Genomic DNA, 20494 nt, shown 5'->3' on the forward strand with positions numbered 1-20494 from the left:
CCCAATTCATATGTTCTCTGGCCCCAACTCACAGTAGTATAATAAACTATTAAGTTCCAAAAGTCCAGAACATTTCCTGTTGGCCCAAGGGCTGGCCTCCAAGACCTTCTTAGGAGTGCTTTCGGGGTCATGAATTGGAGCGAAGTCTCCCCAAATTTAAAACCGAAACACCAAATCTTCAGTGTGTCCAGGATCTTTGTTTGGGTGTGGCCATGGCACCTGGGAAAGCGAACAAAGCCTTCGCCAGTGGGCAACATGGCTCCCTGGGGGGAGCTGCCCTGGCCTCCAGACCAACATCCTCTCCCTGGAGACGCAGAAAGCCCGGGAAATCTCAGTCGGCAAAGGCATGTGTTCCTAAAGTGACTGATGCGCAGTTCAGGGTTTCAAATGCAGTTATTATTTGGCAGGATTTTAACTTAGTGCCGTTGAATTAATCGTTTTGCTACTAGTTTTTATTGATTTTTTTTTTTTTTTTTTTTTTTTTTTTAGAGAGAGAAGAAGGAAGAGAGAGAGAGAAACATCAATGTGAGAGAACCACTGATCAATGTGAGAGAACCACGCCCCCCACTAGGGATTGAACCCGCAACCAGGGCATGTGCCCTGACTGGGAATTGAACTGGTACCTCTCAGTCCATGGGACAGCTCTCAGTTCACTGAGCCACACAGGCAGCGCTCACTACTGAATATTCTATTTTCAGCATGTAATAAAAATTCACAGCTGTGATGTGATTCTGTGCAGGGAACCTGAATAAATTAATAGGGTATGCATTTTTTTTTTTTTTTTTTTGTGGCTGATACAGTTGCGGTTATGTTACGTGTGTGTTGCTGTGTGGCCTATTTATTTTAGGTTTGGTTTGGCTGAGGATTTTCTGCAACAGCGGGTGACTATATCATCACATGTAAATGAGTCTTTGTTGGCCCCCTTCAGCTCCCTCCTGTCTTCAAGTTTCCCTACATTTCCCTTTTTTCTTTCATGTCTTTGGTCTTAGCTTCATTCAAATGCCTAGGGGGTGGGGTGCAGATAATTCTTCAGAAGTTGAGAAGAAAATATTAAAATACTTATTTATGTTTATTTTTATCTAAAAATATAAAGGAGTCATGCCTTGCTGATGATATTCAACAGAGAGTTTGATTCCAGGCCCTCGCACGCATGTGGCGTTAGGGCAAAGGTGCTCGTTGTCATGGGTCATCCTTAGGAAAGTACATCGTGTCAGGAGGGCCCCAACTCACAGGGTGCGTGGTGGTATCCTGTTGTTGCCCTCCAGTGCATTTATTTTATTTTATTTTTATTTTTTAATTGATTTTAGGGAAAGGAAGGGAAAGGAAGAGAGGGAAACATTCATTGGTCACCTCCTATGGAGGATCGAGCCTGCAACCCAGGCATGTGCCCTGACCTGAATTGAACCAGTGACCTCTTGGTGCATGGTCACTTGGCTCAATCCCCTGAGCCACACCAGCTGGGCAATATATTTATTAATTAGAGTCAACATTATGTTTGAAAAATTATCACTGAAAGTAGTACGTGTTTATTATAGAAAATGCAGTTACTCAAAAAGAAGAAAATAACAATGAACTAAAAACACAGTACTTGGGGATAATCACAGTCGACAGTCTTTCGTAGTTATAGATATACCTTTCTTTCTTTCTTACAAAAGTAGATTTTTATTATACATTCTATTTGTAAACCACTTACACATCCATGCTATGGATTAGCTAACTTCTTAATTGTCTGTCAACAACCGAAAGTCAAGCTAAAAATGTCTCTTTAATTCAATTTCCATGCTGTATTTTCTAAAAATTAATTTTCTTGGAAAAGAAAATAGTGTGCTATTTATTTGTCTTATGTTCCCTCTGAATTCTCAGTCTGGCAGTGAGGTTCTGGGAAAGGCTCCTGAGCCCTCCGTGGCCACAGCAGCCTCTGCGTAGGGAGGGGCAGGAAGTCCTGTCGGACGGAGGGAACAGCAGACTGAGCCCAGCAGTTTCGCTGGGAGCTTCTGCTCGGCTTTTCCTCTTCCACTTACCTCTAATGTCATTATGCTCATGACTCAGACCCGAGACTGGGCATTGCAAAGCAGCTCAAAACAAGGGGAAAAAAAGAGGAGAGTGGAAACCGTGACCTCGTGGCCCTTCTGGGTTGATTCAGCACGTCCGCATCTTAAGGGCAGAAGAAAAACAATTCTTCTGAACGAAGTTTGAGTCTGCAAAGGTGATCGTGACCTCATTCCGTTTCGTTTAATGGTTTTGTTTTTCACATAGACAAACCATGTCCCAATTATTACGCTTTTGAGGGGGAAACAGCTATGTCTTATCAGCCTCTCGGTCCCTGTATTATGCAGTATCGTGCCTTTCACCTGGTAAATACTCAGTAAACAAAGATTGTCCTGATAGCAGGGTAGCACGTACTACACAATATGGAACAACAACAACACTAAAAAGCATATTGAGATCATTCACATGTGATGCAATTATCTACGAAAGAGTTGACAGATACTAGAATTGATCAGAAAATACAGCTAGGTTGTTGGATTTATATATGATATAAGAGTCAGTTGATTTTCTATAGCATTGTCGTGAGCTAAATGGTGGTTCCCAAAAGATATGTCCATGTCCTTATATCCAAAACCTGTAAATATTACCTTATATAGTAAAAGATAAAGTATTATATGGTAAAAGATGTGAAAGTTAAGATTTTTTTTATCCTCACCAGAGGACACTTTTCCTCAGATAGAGGGGAAGGAGGAGAGAGACAGAGAGAGAGAGAGAGAGAGAGAGAGAGAGAAAGATCATTGATGTGAGAGAGATACATTGACTGGTTGCCACCCACATGACCCCATCCGGGACTGGGGACAAACTGCAACTGAGGTATGTGCCCTTAGCGGGAACCGAACCCAAGACTCTCTGGTCCACAGGCCGTTGCTCTAACCGCTGAGCAAAACCTGCCAGGGCTGATTAAGTTAAGGTTTCTGAGATGAGTAGTTTACCTGGGGCTATGCAAGTGGGCCATAAAGCCAATGGTAGGAAGCAGAGGGGGATTCGATACACAGAAGAGCCAGCGAGGTGAAGATGGAGGCAGAGATGAGGGTGATGAAGCCACAGCACAGAAATGCAGGGGCGGCCACCAGGAGCTGGAGGAGGCAAGGACGAATCCTTCCTTAGAGCCCTGGAGGGAGCACACCCTGCTGGAGTTTGTATTTCTAGCTTTCTACACCATGAGAGAATACATTCATGTTGTTTTAAAGCCACCAAGTGTGTAGTGACTTGTTACAGCAGGCTCAGGAACGACTACAAGAATGCACGAAAGACAGAGCTCGTGGTTGAGCGCGTGTACCCTGGAGCCAGACTTCCTTTCTCCAGTCCCGGCTTCACCAGTCACTCACTGTGCACCGCTGGGCATGTGATTTAACACTGCAGGATCATGGAGCACGTAGTGTAAGGGTAGTTCATGTGGACCTGTGTCTGGCATTCATGAGCATGCAATACATGCTAGTTATTGTTCTCATCAACATTGCTACTACAGTTGTTAGCGCCAGCAACAGTTAGAAAATGCAGCATGAAAGCATTTAACAGCAATTACAAATAAAAGGTAGGGAATAAATGTTAAAACCTAAATAAAGGGGCAGATGTATCATGTGCACAGATAAAGATGCTCAAGAGCGCAAAGATGGCAATTCATATAACATTGATCTGCAGATTCAAAGCCATTCTGATCAACATCCCCATACTTTTTTTTTTTTCTTTTAAGAAATTTGACAGCTGGTTCTAAATTTCATATTGGATAACAAATAACTAAAAGTGACCACTACACATTCAAAGAAAAAGAATCCAGCCCAGCTAGCGTGGCTAAGTGGTTGAGCATCGACCCATGCATCAAGAGGTCACTGGTTCGATTCCCGGTCAGGGCACATGCCCAGGTTGTGGGCCAAATCCCCAGTGGGGGCATGCAGGAGGCAGCCAATTGATGTTCTCTTTCATCGATGTTTCTATCTCTCTCTCCCTCTCCCTTTCTCTCTCTCTAAAAAATAATAAAGAAAGAAAAAAGAATCCAATGTATCTTTTAGTCTGCACAGCAATACCATGCAGCAGTGGAAACAATGGAACTCAGGTTGGTCATGATGATAGAGATGAATCCCCTGAACAGGAGATAAGGTGAAAAAAATGTCAGAGACAAAATTTATGAACAGGCAAAACTAAACAATATGTGATTAAACTATTAAGAACAGTGGGAGGATTATTATTGCAAAATGCAGATGTGGTGACTCTGGGAGAGTCAGGCAGGAGGCTCCCGAGGTGGGTTTGGAGTATAAGAATGTTCATTTTATTCTTATTCTTTTTTAAAAAAATATTTTTTTTACTCATTTTTTAGAGAGAGAGGAAGAGAGAGATAGAAACATCAATGTGAGAGAGCATTGATCAGCTGCCTCCTGCACGCCCCCTACTGGGGATCAAGCCCACAACCTGGGCATGTGCCTTGACTGGAATTGAACCAGGACCTCTCAGTCCATGGCTCAATCCAGTGAGCCTCACCGGCCAGGCTATTCTCATTCTTTAAACTATTTATATATTTAAACTTTAATTTATTATTATTTGTTGGTGTTGTTAATCCTCACCCAAAGATATTATTTCCATTGAGGGGGCGGGGGGGAGAGACACCAGTGGGAGAGAGACACATTGAATGGTTGCCTCCCACACTTACTCTGACCAGGGCCGGGGATAGAACCTGCTACCCAGGAATGTACCCTCCACCAGGAATCAAACCCATGACCCTTTGGTGTGAGGGCTGATGCTCTAACCACTGAGACACAGCAGCCAGGGCCCTTTAATTGTGTCACAGAGCTTGCTTAATTGCACAAGGAAGCTATCCAGAGTTTTATAAAGTTCACTGCCCACCCCAAGCCTTATTTTATCAAGTGTCCCTGGGTGGAGAAGAAGGGACAGGCCACTCTGCCTGCCACCGCACCGTGGCACAGAATCATTGCGGTGTGATGAGATCGATCATTGTGCTCCTGTGTGTAAGGAAAAGAAAAGGGTGAACATCAACGATACTCTTTCTCTTAAATGTTTTCTCTTCTCAAATGGATTTAGATTGGAGCTGAGTCACAGCCCTGGAATGGAGAAATTTAATGTAGAACGTGAAGATAGTCTCTAAGCTTGGAATATAAGATGGGTTAGAAGAGTCAATATCCACAGGCAGAATCAGATAATTTTGGGGAACAATAGGTTACTTCTCCAGTGACCTGTGGGGAAACCTCACCACTTGTAGAGACAGATACACTAGTAGGAGACCCTGGAGACTCTGTCCAGTGACCTGACATCTGGATGTTGTTTTGACCACTCACAGGCAAGAGCTACCCAAATCCAGAAAGCTCAAAACCTGTGTGTCCCTACAGCAGCAAAGATTATAATCATAGCCAAGCACACCAAGCCAACTCTATTGCCAGTGAAGCCATTAAAATATTGAAAAATATATTGTAGCATTTTTTGAATCTCTGGCCTAATCCCCAATATTATGTATTCCCTCCAGTTTGAAAATCTAGCATTATAAAACAAAAACAAATCAAGTATAGAAATGTATAAAACTTTATATTTTTATACTCAAACTTTACATAAATCCAAAAATTTATTTTTCTTTTTTCACCAAGACAAATATGTTTCAGGCTTAATTATATGAATGGAAGATTGTTCAATTCCAGTGTTGCCTTAAGAAATGAATGGACTTTTTTGAATATTTGTTCTGTATTATTCTTTTATGCAGCTATGCTCGGGGGGAAAATGACAGGTTGAGGAAGCTATTGACATCTCACAACACTTGAAGGCAACTGACTTTAGATAAGATAAAAATAATCAGTATAACCTGTGACTTTACTTTAGCTTAAACCCAGGCTGCCCTGAAGCTCAAACAGAGATAAAGAGCAAGAGTAGGATGGATGTTTTTGTTGAAGTTGCAAGGTCAGGTATTGTGAAGGTCTTGGAATGTTATCCAGTATATTCCTAGTCTTTGGCAGGATTGTAGTTAAATCAGCTCAAGCAGATGACAATCCATTTTACTTCTAAAATTGCCCACTCAAGAAATTCCACATGAGCCCTGGCCAGGTGGCTCAGTTGGTTGGAGCGCCATCCCATACACCAAAAGGTGGTGGGTTCAATTCCAGGTCAGGGCACATACCCAGGTTGGTTGTGTACAGGAGGCAACCCATCAGTGTTTCTCTCTCATATCGATTTCTCCTCTCTCTTCACCCTTCCTCTCTCTCTCGCAAATCAGAAAACATATCCTTGAGTGAGGATTAAAAACAAAGTTAAAAAAAATTCCACATAGTTCTTTCCATGGTTTTTTCTATAACCTTACTTTTTTTTTTTTTTTTAATTGACTCAGGAGATGTATGCACACAATAATGGAAAGTGTGGGAAATGTGTATATGTCCTTCCTGCCCCCCCCCCATCACAAAGGGGGACAGGATTGTCTTTTAGTATCCACGATTTGTAAGCAATACTAAATTATACCAATCCCTCTTCCTTCTCCGTCCAACCTCACATTCTTCCTGTGTAAGTAGCCCTTGCCTTTTTTACGTCTCTTGTTTCCCTCTAGTGCTCCCTTTCTCTCCTCTCTAGATTTCCCTGGAAGGATTTGCATAGGATTCTTTAATGCTCCTGGAATAGGAAAAGCGATTCTGCCTCAACCCATAGGGATGTTGTCAGAACCACGGACAGTGACTCACAAAGCAAACCTTTAAAGTAGGGCTACATCTTGCTAGGAGAACAATACCTTTGAAGGCCTTTATCAATTCATTCCCCTTCCCGTCTAGCTTCCTGCTTTTTGAGGTAAACAGCTTTAAGTTTTTCACTTTTAGTACAGGCAGAGGGGCCTGGATCTCAGTAGTCTTAGGGCTGCTGGGCCCAGGTCAACAGGAGGTAAATCCATCTGGGCTTGCAGGGGTTAGTTCATCACTGGGCCCTTGGGTTCAGGGGACAAGTACAAAAAAGCAATGGAGGACGGAGTTGGCAAGAGAGGCAACTCCTCCCTTTCTTCTCTTGCAAATGGCCCAATTAATATTTCCCAAAGATTCCCAAAGAGTTAGTGTCTCCCAAAAGTGCTTGTCTTCATAGCTCCCATTTTCTGGTTAGGAAACATTTGTTCCAACTTCAAATCCATTAAATAGTAGCTCTGCAGTCTTGGCTAAGTCACCTAAAATCTCTGTCCAATATTTTAGAGAAAAAGTTTATAATACGTCTGAAAATTTTAAATGCATGTATTTTCTCACCCAACAATTCCAACATAGAAGTTATTCAACAGATACATTTGCACATGTGTAAACAACACATGCATAAGGTCACTCATTAAAAGCAAAGATTCGAAGCAACCTGAAGAGTAATCAGTATAAAGTCATCTAAATAAATTATAAATGTATGTAATCAAATACTAGAAAACCATAAAAAAGAAGTTCACTATAGACTGATATGAAAGATCTCCAGATTACATCACTAAATGAAAAAAGGCTAGGACCAGACCAATGTTTATATTAAGATATTTATGTAGTGGGAAGAGAGTAGTCCAAGAATTTACATGCGTTGTGCATAATCCATGGACACAGACAATAGAGCGGAGAAGGCTTGGGGCGGGAGCTGGGTGGAGAGGAATAATGGGGGAAAAATGGGAGACATATGTAATATGCAACAATAAAAATATATTTAAAAATAAAAAATAAATAAAAGCAACAAAAAGGTATTTATGTAAAACAGAAGAAAACCATGTATAGCTATATATGTTTGCATCAGCACAAAACATCTCCAGGACAATATACAAAAGAAGGGAATGGAATTTGCCTTCACGAGGGAAACTGGGCAGCTGGGGGTGAGAGGTGGAGGGGGGCTGCTCATTGTCCACCTCCATGTGCCTTCTGAATTTTGAGTAATGTAACTGTTTTAAGTATATAAAAAAGAATAAATACATTTAAATAAAAATGAAATAAATTATGCGACTCAGTTTCCTCATCTATGAAATGGATATAGCCATACCCATTGCTTCTTTGAAGACTCAAATAGGATGATTTATAAAGATTACATTGTATTGAAAAAGATAACTTTTGCCCTGGCCAGTTTGGCTCAGCGGTTAGAGTGTCGGCCTGCGGTCCGGAGAGACCCGGGTTCGGTTCCCGCTAAGGGCACGTACCTCGGTTGCAGTTTGTCCCCGGCCTTGGTTGGTCGTGCGGGTGGCAGCCACTCGATGTGTCCCTTCACGTCGATGTTTCTCTCTCTCTCTCCCTTCCTCTCTCTCCCTCCCACTCTATCTGTACAAAAAAATGGAAAAAATATCCTCGGGTGAGGATTAAAAAAAAAAAAAAAGAAAAGAAAAAGATAACTTTTTTTTCACATATAATGTTTATTTCTAATATTCTAATAATGTGTAGACAATCTTTAAATTCTCCATGTGTTTCTTAAATTTCAAAGTGTAGAACTGGACATAAGACTGAAATAATAAAAATATAAAGTAAATTAATGTTTGTGAAGCAGGTTAGAGTTTATCATTGCAGTATTGCTATTATATAAAAAGGACTTTATTCTATGCTCCCTATTACACCTTCTCTCTTCATGCAGATCAATATAACTTTTGTCTTTTAATAATTGGTACTTCCTAACTCCCTGGGAGGCAGTTAAGTAAGCTTGGGATGACTGCAGGGCCTGACGAGATTAGTGATATCCTGTAGAAAACTTCGGTGTCAGAACAAACGGGAAGCAGCCGGGGCATTAAAAGCCCAGTGTGACCCACTGAGACACTGGAGTGTAAATTCACTTGTTTAATATTTAGAAGGAAGAAACAGTATACTTTTTTGGGGGGAAAATCCTTTGGGTCTTGTGTAACACATTAAAAAAATACGAATAAAAGCTAATTTAGAAGGGGTTTTTACCAGTCCTATAAGAAAGGAGATTCAAAGGCTATAGCACAAACTATCCCAAAGGGATGTGTTAAAGAAAAGAACCCCAGCCTTCCACATTCCAAGAGGTCCCCTGAGGCCACCACACACTTCATCAGATATGTGAGCACAGGCCTGGAACCCGGCGGGGACTCTGACCTCACTTGGTAGGAAAAAGAATGAGAGATGTGAGGGTCCTGGGGAAATGGACCACAGTGTAAACCCCAAATAAAGCTCCTCAGCTCTTACCAAGACTATAAAAGAGGGAAATAAACCCACAATTGCAGTCTAATTTTTTTTCTCCTAATGAATATTTTTTCTCTGCACAGTTTATTCCAAAGAATTTTAGGTTCAGAACGTCTTCTCCTTTTTTCACCTTCCTCTCCTCCTTCTCCTCTGCCTCCTCCTCTCCTCCTTCTCCTCTGCCTCCTCCTCTCCTCCTTCTCCTCTGCCTCCTCCTCTCCTCCTTCTCCTCTGCCTCCTCCTCTCCTACTTCTCTTCTCCTCCTCCTCTCCTACTTCTCTTCTCCTCCTTCTCCTCTGCCTTCTCCTCTCCTCCTTCTCCTCTGCCTCCTCCTCTCCTCCTTCTCCTCTGCCTCCTCCTCTCCTACTTCTCTTCTTCCTTCTCTTCTCCTCCTTCTCCTCTGCCTCCTCCTCTCCTCCTGTCTTTTTTCTGTATCAGAAGTTGGCAAACCCCTTTTCTGTAAAGAGCCAGAAGTTCAGCATTTAGGCTCTGATTCTACTGCGGCTGTGCAACAGCAGCCTCAGACCCACCGGAGGGAGGGGTGCGGCTGGTGTTATTTTTAATCCTCACCCGAGTATATGTTTTTTAAAATTGATTTTTAGAGCCCTGGCTGGTTTGGCTCAGCGGTTAGAGTGTCGGCCTGCATTCCAGAGAGACCGGGGTTCGGTTCCCGCTAAGGGCATGCACCTCGGTTGCAGTTTGTCCCCGGCCCTGGTTGGGTGGTGCAGGTGGCAGTCACTCGATGTGTCCCTTTCACATCAATGTTTCTCTCTCTCTCTCTCCCTCCCACTCTATCTGAACAACAACAACAAAATAACTAATGATTAAAAAAAATTGATTTTTAGAGAAAGAGGAAGGAGGAGAGTTGATGTGAGAGAGAAACATTGACCGCTTGCCTCTCTCATGCACCCGGACTGTGAGATCCAACTGAGAACCTGGGTATGTGCCCTGACAGGAATCGGACCCGCAACCTTTTGGTGAACAGGACGGCTCTCCAACAAACCGAGCTACCTGGCCAGGGCAGTGGCTGTGTTTTTTGTTTACAAAAACAGGCTGTGGGCCAGATTTGACCCACGGATTGTAGATTTTCCTGGCCCTGTTCTATGTTGTTATAGTTTAAAGTCCACAGAAGAGATCTAGTCATCATTTAGTGTTTGAGACAACAGGGTCGCTATCTGGAAGAAAATAAATGAGTATCTATACCTCGTACTTCTTTAAAAAGATTAAAGATTTAAATGTTAAAAAAATAATGAATAACAATATTAAAAAACATGAGAGAATTATTACTATTATTTCTTTAATCTTTATTGTTGAAAGTATTACAGATGTCTCCCCTTATTCCTCCCATTGACTCCCTCCTCCTCGCTCCCACCCGACTCCTGCTTGCCCCAAACTATTGTCTGTGTCCAGTGGTTATGCATATATGCATATAAGCTCTTTGGTTTATTTCTTCCCAACTCACCACCCCCTTCCCTCTGAAGTTTGTCAGTTTGTTCCCTACTTCCAGGTCTCTGGACCTATTTTAGTCAACAGCTTATATTGTTCATGATATTCCATAAATAATGAGAACATGTGGTACTTGTCTTTCTGTGACTGGCTTATTTCACTCAGCATGATACTCTCGAGGTCTCTCTATGTTGTTTCAAAGGATAAGAGATCTTTTTTTTTATCCTCACCAGAGGACATTTTTCCATTCTTTGTTCAGGTAAAGTGGGAGGGAGAGAGAGGAACAGAGAGAGAGAGAAACATCGACGTGAAAGGGACACATCGAGTGGCTGCCACCCGCACAACCCAACCAGGGCCGGGGACAAACTGCAACCGAGGTACATGCCTTTAGCGGGAACCAAACCCGGGTCTCTCTGGACCATGGGCTGATGCTCTAACCACTGAGCAAAACCAGCCAGGGCTGAGATCTTTCTTTCTTACAGCTGCATAGTACTCCATTGTGTACATGTACCGCAGCTTTTTTATCCACTCATCTACTGATGAACACTTGGGTTATTTCCAGATCTTAGCTATAGTGCTGCTATGGAGAAAGTTATTTAAACACTTCAAAATAGGACAAAACCTTTCTAACTATTAAATAAAATTCTTTTTAAATGATAGATTCAACTACACTAAATTTTAAACATAAAACTACTGTAAGCTAGGTCATAAGACAAATAAGAAGCTAGAAAAATATTTGTAATTTATGTCACAGATAATGGACTAACCTCCTTAACACACTGATTTCTACAAATCAGTAAGTAAAATAAAAAGCCACGCAATAGAAAGATGGGGAAATGCTATGGCTAGAATCCACAAAAGGAAATAAAAAGAGTTAGTATTTTTTAAAAAATGTTTTATATTGCTCATAATAGAAATGCACACATTTAAATTATACTTACGTACTACTTTTCACATATCAGATAGGCAAATTTCCAGATAGTTGATAAAACATTGGGTTGTGAAGGCACTCTTTATATTGTTGGTGGATATAAATTTGATGCATCTGTGGAGGGCAGTTTGGCAATATCTGTCAAAATTTGAAATGCACATCATTTTTTTAAACACAGCAATTCATTTGAAAGAGTTTTGCTTATATAAACTGATGAACAAAACAGATCCAGAGACACAGATGTAGGGAACAAACTGACAAACCTTGGGGGTGGGGAGGAGAGATATACCAAGGAGTTTATATGCATATATGCACAACCAACGGACCCAGACAACAGGGTAGTGAAGGGTGGGGTAGGAGCAGGAAGGAGGGGGTCAATGGGGAAAAAATATTAGGGACATCTGTAATACTTTCAACAATAAAGATAAATTTTTAAAAAAGAGTTTTGGCCCTGGCCGGTTTTGCTCAGTGGTTGGAGCGTCGGCTTGCGGTACAGAGAGACCCGGGTTCGGTTCCCGCTAAGGGCACGTACCTCGGTTGCAGTTTGTCCCCAGCCCTGGTTGGTCGTGTGGGTGGCAGCCACTCGATGTGTTCCTTCACATCGATGTTTCTCTCTCTCTTTCTCTCCCTCCCGCTCTATCTGAACAAAAAATAGAAAAATGTCCTCGGGTGAGGATAAAAAAAAAAAAAAGAGTTTTGGCCTAGGTGGTGTTGCTCAGTGGATTGAGCATGGCCTCATGGACTGGGAGGTCCGGGTTTGATTCCCAGTCAGGGCACATGCCCGGGTTGCCGGCTCCATCCCCAGTGAAGGGCGTGCAGGAGGCAGCCAACCAATGTTTTCCCCTCACATAGATGTTTCTATCTCTCTCTCTAAAAAAATCAATAAAAACATATTTATTTATTTAAATTTATTTTTTATTAATTAATTTTTGTTACAGATGTTTCTCCTTTCCCCACCACTGATTCCCCCCTCCCCCACCTCCCTGCCCTGTCCCCAGTTTGTTGTCCATGTCCATTGTTCATGCATACATGCATATAAGTTCTGTGGTTTATCTCTCCCCCATCTCTCCCTCTTCTGGGGATTGTCAGTCTGTACCCCACTTCCACATCTCTGGGACTACCCTATTCCTCAGACTGTTATGTTCATTATATTCCACAAATAAGTGAGATCATATGATACTTGTCTTTCTCTGTTTGGCTTGTTTCACTTAGGATGATACTGTCCAGGTCCCTCCTTGTAGTCTCAAAGGATAAGAGATCTTTCTTTCTTACAGCTGCATAGTACTCCATTGTGTATATGTACCACTGCTTTTTTATCCATTCATCTACCGATGGACACTTGGGCTGTTTCCAGATCTTAGCTATTGTAAATAGTGCTGCTATGAACATGGGGGTACATATATTCTCTGATTGGTTTCAGGCTTCTTAGGGTATATTCCTAGAAGTGGGATCACTGGGTCAAACAAAAGTTCAATTTTTAATTTTCTGAGGTAACACTATAGTGTTTTCCATAGTGGCTGCACCAGTCTGCATTCCCATCAGCAGTGTACTAGAGTCCCCTTTTCTCCACACCCTCGCCAACACTTGTTGTTTGATGATTTGTTGATGGCGGCCATTCTGACAGGTGTGAGGTGATACCTCATTGTTGTAATAAAAACATATTTTAAAAAAAAGAGTTTTGCCTATAGATATACCTGGGTGTATCAAAATAATGTCTATATAATGTTAGTTATTGTGTATTTATAACAGTTAAAAAAAAAAAAAAAAGAGGAAATGACCTATATGTTCACCAATAGGGGACTGAACTGGTTACATCTGTTATGTCTTATCCATAGCATGGAGTCCTGTGCAGCTGTGAAGTAAAAAACTCTGTGTTCTGATGTGGACAGATCTTTGCTATATATGTTATTAGAGAAAAGAACAGTGTGTCTTGTGTGCTTCCAATGATATAAAGGGAGGGCAGAATACATATTTGCCTAGAAAAGTCTGGACGAATACACCAGAAACTAGTTACAGTGGCTTCCTGCTTGAAAGGGAGGTGGGGGCTGCTCTCTCCTCTGTGTAGGATGGGACAGTCGCCGCGCGGCTAATAAAGCTCTCTTAATTTGAAAAAAAAAGAAAGGGAGGTGGGAACAATTGAATGGGTAGATAACAAAGGTGAAAAGATTTTTCACTTATGCTTTCTTATTCTTTTTGATGTTTAAACTATTTGACATATTAATATTAAAAACATAAGGTCAGTAGTAATTGCCCAAATAACTTAGCCTTACACACACCCATAACTTGGTTATCATTTTTAGATTCATAGATATTATATGATTTTGGTTATGCTAATAATAATATCTCTATCTCGTAAATCTTGAAAAAAAATTTACTTCATGGCCCGGCAGGGGTGGCTCAGTGCTTGAGCATTGACCCATGTACCAAGAGGTTGCTGGTTCAATTATCGGTCAGGGCAGATGCCCAGGTTGTGGGCCAAATCCCTGCATGTGGGAGGCATGCAGGAGGCGGCCAGTCGATATTCTCTCTCATTGATGTTTCTATCTCTCTCTCCCTCTCCCTTCCTCTCTCTCTCAAATCAATAAAGAAAAATATTTTTTTAATTTTAATTTTTTTAAATTTTACTTCATGTATGAAAAGATAATTAGCTAAAAGGACAAGCTGTCACTGTACATGGCTCCTCACTGATCAGAGAAGACTCAACGAAAGCGCTGTTAGTAGTCAGTGTGGTGGGAAGAGGGACTGGGGCTGCGTTGGGAAGCAGTAAGCTTCCCATTTCTGGGGTCATTCAAACACATGGGGCACTTGGGGACTACTGTAGAAAGGATAAAAACTCTAAGTCACTTTATCCAATTCTGAGATTCTGTGATTACAAGAAAAAGGATGACATGCACACCATACATTTTATCAGACGTGGTAAGATTCTTTGAAAAAAAAAAAAAAAGTGTAGAGATTTATTCACTTTAGAAACTAGTTTGAGGATCACAAAGAAAACACCAATGGTGCAAGGAGAAAGGTGTTGGGGCTGGAGCGCGCAGACAGCCGAGGCAGGTGAGGAGGACCCCCAGCCCCAAGGACGTGCGCTACTGCCACCAAGCTAAACAGCCCTAGTACATGAGGGGAGCAGGCTCCGCGTTCGCTGGCAGAACGGAGCATACCACAATGCACCGCTTTCCAGCACACTGTGCAATGTGCAGATGGGAAGTCATTTTTTCAGACATGACTGGAAATTATTGACATTGATTTTTCAAATCATCCCTGTTTGTTTGGCTCATGAAACACCTGGTAGCTAATGCTTCCGAGCACTCTAATTGGAGTCTGCTGTAGCTGGTGTTTAGACCCTAGCTGGATAAAGCATCTAATACAGTACAAGACAGTAAATTTTTGATGAGAATAATGCTAGCTGAGCTGCAGTGTTCTCACAGAGAGCATTTGGAAAGATGACAGAGGCATGGCAAATGAGTGAGCGGTAACCCACCCCCACCCTCCTTCCTTTTTCTACTCCCCTCTCTTCCTTTCCCCTGTTTTAAAAGTTGTGTCTGAAGGTCTCCTGAGGAACAGACTGAGTGGGAAATAGTGCACTAGTGGCACTCAAAAGTTTTAAAAGCTTCCCATAGTCACGTGTATTGTTACTTCCTGCTGTGCTCTCAGTGTGAAGGGACTAATGATGCTCTTTCCTCTGTTGACGTTGTGGGGTGAGCTGACGATCAGAGATGCTAAAGTTACTGGCAGAGGTGCAGTTAGATACCAGATACATTTCAGGCAGCCGTAGTAAGGGAGCTCAAGGAGATTTCTGAGGGATGATGGAGTTGTTGATGGTGATGGCTAATTTTGTGTGTCAACTTGGCTGGGCCACGGTGCCTGGATACCTGGTCAACCATTACTCTGAATGTTTCTGTGAGGGTGTTTTCTGGATGAGAGTAACATTTAAATCTGTGGACTCTGAATAAAGCAGATTGCCATCTATACTGTGAGTGGCCTCATCCAAAGAGTTGACAGCATTAATAGAACAATCACCTCCCCTCCGCTAAGCAAGAAGACGCTTTGCCAGCTGACAGCCTTTGGAGCTGGACTGAAACATCGGCTCTTCCCTGCGTCTCCAGCCTGCCAGCCTGCCAGCCTGCCCTGAGGATTTTGGACCATGCCAGCCTCCTTAATCATGTGAGCCAATTCTTCTTTTTAATCCTCACCCGAGGATATTTTTACATTTATCTTCAGACAGAGTGGGAGGGAGGGAGGGAGGGAGAGAGAGAGAGAGAGAGAGAGAGAGAGAAATATCAATGTGAAAGAGACACATTGATTGGTTGCCATCTGCATGATCCCAACTGGGACAGGGACAAACTGCAACCAAAGTAGTGCCCTTGGCCAGAACCAAACCCAGAACTCTTTGGTCTGAAGGCTGGCGCTCCAACTGCTGAGCCAAACCAGCCAGGGCGTGAGCCAATTCTTTAATCCCATCCCTTCCCTTCCCTTCCCTTCCCTTCCCTTCCCTTCCCTTCCCTTCCCTTCCCTTCCCTTCCCTTCCTCTTCCTCTTCCTCTTCCTCTTCCTCTTCCTCTTCCTCTTCCTCCTCCTCTTCTTCTTCTTCTTCTTCTTCTTCTTCTTCTTCTTCTTCTTCTTCTTCTTCTCTCTCTCTCTCTCTCTCTCTCTCTCTCTCTCTCTCTCTCTCCATATTGGTCTGTTTCTCTGGAGAATCCTGACTAATATATTAACCATACTCATTTTTTCTGTTATAACTGTCATCTGAAATTATATAATACTTTGCAAGTGAAACTACTTAATTACTTAATTCTGTATTATGAGCCACCTCTCTGAGGTTCAATTTCCACATATCTGTAAAATGAGAATGGTGTGGTGGAAATGGTTAGTCATCCATTAACATCAATTCTCCCCTTCTCCGTGAGCACATTATCCTACATTTCCCGGCCTCCAAGCAGTCAAGGTGGCAGGTGATTATGTTCTTTCCAATGGAATAAGAGTGGAAGGGATGTATGCCACTCTGGGCCTGGGTCCCAGAAGAGTGGGTGCACTCCATCTGTGCCATCTTCCCCTTTCTGCCAGGGATGGATCTCTGGCTGCCCAACTTTGACCCCAGGAATGCCTGCGGGAATGGGAGAGCTACACAATGAAAGGACCCAGAAGTCCCGAATGACTGGGGAGCGAAACGTACCACCAACCTCAACGTCCTTATGTGACTGAGAAATCCATCTCTTTGCTCTTTAAGCCACTGCACTGTTAGTCTGTTACAACAGCTTGGCCTTTGCACTAACGTGGGACAATCACCGGAACTGTCTTACCTCCTTCCTGGGACTTGGATGAGGATCAGATGAGAGAAAACGGTAAGGCTCTGCACAAACTTTTATTGTACTATCTCTACTTAATTTTTCAAAATTAAGCTTTCTTCAGACCCCCATAGCACCTCTGTAAAATGGGGACACTGGAGCGGATGGCCTCCAGGAGCTGCCCTGCGCGTCTCCTGCCTGGGACCGAGAATTGCACGAGAAGCTCAAGATGGCCAACAGCTTCTGTTCGTTTCCACCAACCACGTCTGGATCATATTTCGGAACTAACAGCTAATGCAAATAGTGGGTAATAAATAGCTATTGAAAGCAGCTGACACATGAGATAAACCTTAATTTTATAACCATTTCACAAGCTGGTGGTGATCCTTCAAGTGCCCATGTGAGCTACAACATATTAAATGTCATTAGTTGTCTAGACTTTGCCAGAAATCCAGTTTAGAGTGACGGGATTTATGGTTTCCCACTCCTGTGAAGACACAAAATCCACTAGACCACATTAGTCTGGTGAGAGCCACATATTACTCTTAGCTGATTCTTAATTTACACAAAAACACTTCCATTAGCAAAGTGCAGTCTAATGAGCATATATATTTACATATAAATATAAAAGAAGCATTCATAACAGAACAAGTTCACAGTTGAGGTAGATATGATCAGACATAAAAAAAGAAGGGGAATGGAAAGAAAATGATTGACTGCTTTAAAAGGCCACACATGCCCTCAGAGCTTTTGTCTAATTCTTGCAGGATGAGAATGAAATCCTCCCTGTCCCTTCGATGTGAGCAGAGCCAGGTCTGATGCTCTGAATGAGGTGGTTTATGAGGACTTTGCAAAGATATATTTTCACACTCTCATGGACACTGCTTTCATTTGGTTATCAAAACTTAGCTGGAAAGAAAGAACATTAATATTTCCCATTAGGAAAAGTGATCCATTAGGAAAAACCCAGGAGGTATTTTAAGATTTGAAGAGCATAGACTGAGATCCAGCTGTGAGTCCAGAATGATGACGAGGGACATCCTGGAAAAATGTGTGAAAATGTACAACGTGTAACAGCTGAGTGTAATGCAAGGGGATTTCTTCGGAATAACACACACCACCTACTTAACTCTCAGCAAGCAGGTTCCCAAGGCCAACTGTTCCCTTTCGACACCGGCAGCTGCTTCTCCCAGCAACGGCCTACACAGAAAATCAGCAAGAATCATGTTGGCAGAAAGAAGGATCATCTCAGGTGCTTCACGAGAGAAGCGATCTGAGCTTGTTTGTAACAAGAAGTAAATATTAGCAATTCGGGGCACATTTGGGAATTTCCATCATGCTAATAAATGCCGAGGAGAAACATCTTCCTTTATTATTAGACCTTAGACTCATTTACCCAAATACAAACTTGTCTTTGCCCAATGAGAAAAAGAAAAAATAAAACTAAGCGAAGTGAGTAATTAAACAGAAGAAAGAAAAAGACAAGGAGACTGTATTTTACATATGGCTCATGAGCTTCCCTTCGGGCTGAGGAGGATGAACTGCTGTGAGGATTTTGTGCTGTGGGGAGTCGATGGGATGGACCGGTGACAGATGAGAGAAATGGGATGACTGTGTAGCTCATTCAGACACTGCCAGTTTCTTATTCACCATCTTGCCAAAGATAAGGGCATAAGATAGTTCAACAGAACTGAGTTTCAAAGCTCTGTGTGGAGAACCACAAAGTCTGGAATGAACCTTCCACTTGGATTTTTTTGTGTTGAATTTATTTTTGTACATTTGAGTCCTTGTATTAGTCAGGATTCTCCAGAGAAACCAGAATCAAACCAATAGGATGTGTGTGTATGTATATATTTATTATAAGGAATTGGTTCACACAAACAAGGAGGCTGAGAGGTCCCAAGATCTGCAAGCTGGAGACCCAGGAGAGTCAAGGTATAGTTCCAGTCCAAGTTCAAAGTTCTGAGAAGCAGAACATTGGTATAAATTCCAGCCCCAGTCTGAAGGCAGCCGGAGACAGATGTCCCAGCTGAAAGAGAGTCAGGCAGAGATAATTAATTCTTTCTTACTCAGCCTTTTGTTCTATTCAAGCCTCAGTGGATTAGATGAAGCCCACCCACACTGGGGAGGGCCAGCTGCCTTACTCAGTCCTTCAATTCACATGCTAATCTCAACATACTTTCAGACACACCAGAGTAATGTTTCACCAAATATCTTTATGGGGCAGCCCATGGCCCAGACAAATTGACACATAAATTAACCATCATGGTCATATTTGTAAGTACTGAATTTAGAATAATTTAAAAAACTTAGTACATGCTCCATTGATGCCACAGGACCTTCCATCCCCCATAAAATACCCCTTTATGAAATTAACATCATTACCTGACCAGGAGAAACAATGGCAGTTCTGTACTGATCAGATCTAATATTTGTCTGTATTCCCCTCATTGAAATGTTTGATGGGTTTTCCTGGATAGTAAGCTCCTTGTTGGCACGTGAACTTTTGGATCAGGAGAGGAAACTATGACCTCGTATGATAAAATGAGGTGAACCAATCAGAAGGCCTCACCAGGAAGTGTAAGTAGAGGTCAGATAATTTCAGAGAGAAGCAGAGACCATGAGAGGGTCCCTATAGCCTGGCTGGTGTGGCTCAGTGGATTGAGTGTCCTCCCATGGACTGAGAGGTCCCAGTTTAATCCCTGGTCAAGACACATGCCCCAGTTGTGGGTTTGATCCCTGGTAGGGGGCATGCAAGAGGCAGCTGATCGATGTTTCTCTCTCACTTCGATGTTTCTATCTTTCTCTCCCTTCCTCTCTCTATTAAAAAAAAGAAAAATCAATAAAAACATATTTAAAAAAAGAGAGGGTCCCGTGCTTGCTTCAGCAGTACATATACTAAAATTGGAACAATACAGAGAAGATTAGCATAGCCCCTGCACAAGGATAACACGCAAATTTGTAAAGTGCTTCATATTTTTTTAGATTCAATGCAATCCCTATCAAAATACCAATGACATACTTCACAGAACTAGAACAAATACTTCAAAAGTTCATATGGAACCAAAAAAGACCCCGAATAACCTCAGCAATCTTGAAAAAGAAGGACAAACTGGGTGGAATCACAATACCGGATATCAGGTTGTACTACAAAACTACTGTAATCAAAACAGCCTGGTACTGGCACAAGAACAGGCACATAGATCAAAGGAATAGAACAGAGAACCCAGAAATGGACCCCAAAATTATGCTCAATTAATATTTGACAAAGGTGGCAAGAACATACAATGGAGTAAAGACAGCCTTTTTAATAAATGGTGTTGGGAAAATTGGACAGCAACATGCAAAAAAATGAAACTAGACCATCAACTTACACCATACACAAGAATAAACAATGAATAAAAGACTTAAATGTGACTCGTGAATCCATAAAAATACTAGAAGAAAATGTAGGGAATACACTTTCAGACATCATACGCAGCAGAATTTTCACTGACACATCACCTAAGGCAACAGAAACAAAGGAGAAAATGAACACATGGGACTACATCAAACTCTCCTTTTTTTTTTTTTTTTTTTATCCTCACTCGAGGACATTTTTCCATTTTTTGTACAGACAGAGTGGGAGGGAGAGAGAGAGGAAGAGAGAGAGAGGGAAACATCGATGTGAAAGGGACACATCGAGTG

The 20494-nt window shown here is 42.1% G+C and overlaps 1 non-coding gene across 1 annotated transcript; it reads left to right on the plus strand.

Annotated features, from left to right (window-relative positions):
• The first annotated feature begins 19681 nt into the window (after positions 1-19681).
• On the plus strand, positions 19682-19788 carry LOC118622042. The gene has a single exon (XR_004957881.1). It is a non-coding gene; the product is annotated as a U6 spliceosomal RNA (small nuclear RNA).
• Positions 19789-20494: the final 706 nt, after the last annotated feature.

Source organism: Molossus molossus, unplaced genomic scaffold (assembly GCF_014108415.1).
Source record: "Molossus molossus isolate mMolMol1 unplaced genomic scaffold, mMolMol1.p scaffold_m16_p_8, whole genome shotgun sequence".
Lineage (NCBI taxonomy): Eukaryota > Metazoa > Chordata > Mammalia > Chiroptera > Molossidae > Molossus > Molossus molossus.